Here is a 1,569-nt window from a genome sequence, read left to right as displayed (position 1 = left end):
CAAGTATTGAGGGATGTGAAAAAACTATCACATTCCATGTGGACACTTTTGTTGTCTTTTTAACTTCTGTTTGCTTTGGAAAATGAAGGCCCTATATTTATTCCATAGGGATCACTGGTTTTTAAAGTGAAGAATGTAATCAGTGGGACCTTGTTCCTGTATACTTTTGTTATATTGCACACTCATGTCACAGACATACTCTACATTATCACTTATCACATTTTCAGGTAATTTTACAAGAATCATATAATAAATATACATTTAATTCAGTTCAGTTGGTAAGATCTAGCTGTCCACACATAATAAAGAAATGTTTTCTAAGAAATAAACCACTAAGAAACAATAGCTCTAACTTCTTTTCTATTATTATGCTTTTATTTCTTTATTGTGTTTAGAAACCACAAAGAGGATCTTTCACACAGAGATTCACCAGATTTTCAGAATCATAAAATAATTTCGATTATATTGATATAGAAATTCTGTGTTCTATTACTTTTCATTAGTGCCTAGTTTCACGTGTATGAGTGTATCTGACTATGTGCATAAAATGTTAAAAGTTGAGTGATTTATCTTTTTAGTCTCTGAAGAGAGTAAAAAGCTTTCACTCTTCTCCATTTCAAACAGAGCAGTGAACTTCCATGAGATGTCTAGGTGCAGTTGCCTGTGGTTTTTAAAAATTGTAGTTCAAGTTTGTAGTAAAACTTAAGGTCTACCTTTTACTGTATGTTTTAGAAAATATTCTCACATCAAGAATAATCCTGTTCTCAAAGTAACTATACTAAATCTTCAAATAAAATTGTGGCTGCTGTGTTTCTTAATTCTTGGGAAATGTAAATTTTATAAAATTTGTTCTATCCAAAGTCATGCGTGACTTATTTTCTCTGTCTTCCTCTTTGTGCCATTCAGAAGTATGACATGTGCACCAGAGAACATGGCTTCATTACTGAACAGTGATCTTGTCCCAGCTGGCCAAGATGGAGGTGTAGGTAGACATGATTTACTTACTTGCAAAATAAAAAAAAAAAAGGTTAAAACCAATTGAAAATAACAAACCCCTAGAAGTGCCCAAAGACTGAACAGTATAAAGTGTGACAACCAAGGACTTAAAGAGGAAACATTCATCCAGACTAATACAAGGGACAGGTATGGACAGTCAGTGTGGAGATAACTCGTAGCAAGTTGGCATCTCGCATACCAGGAGTGTGAGGCAGCAGCAGGAGGTCTGGGGAGGCAATGCAACAGTTGGTGGACTTGATGGTTGTAGTGCTTTGAACCTGTACAGCAACAGGTTAATGAGAGAGACAGTGCACTCCAGGGTTTGAGTGCAGGAAACTGAAGCCACAGTACCTCTCCCTATAAAAACTTTTGCAAATTGAAGCAGCAGGAGAAACTCTAAGTCTTACAAAAAATTCTGTTGCATGGATTCTAGGATGTGAAAAAGACCTCTCACCATGGAATTAGCACCAGAAAGGGGAGTTCTCTTTGAGGGTAGTGGGAGAATTGACTGGAAGCTGGGTGAGAGATCAGCAAGCAGGATTGTTCTCTCTGTGAACCCTGTTCCACAAACAG

The sequence above is a fragment of the Phyllostomus discolor genome, chromosome 1 (assembly GCF_004126475.2).
Source record: "Phyllostomus discolor isolate MPI-MPIP mPhyDis1 chromosome 1, mPhyDis1.pri.v3, whole genome shotgun sequence".
Taxonomy (NCBI): Eukaryota; Metazoa; Chordata; class Mammalia; order Chiroptera; family Phyllostomidae; genus Phyllostomus; species Phyllostomus discolor.
This window is presented reverse-complemented; position numbering follows the sequence as displayed.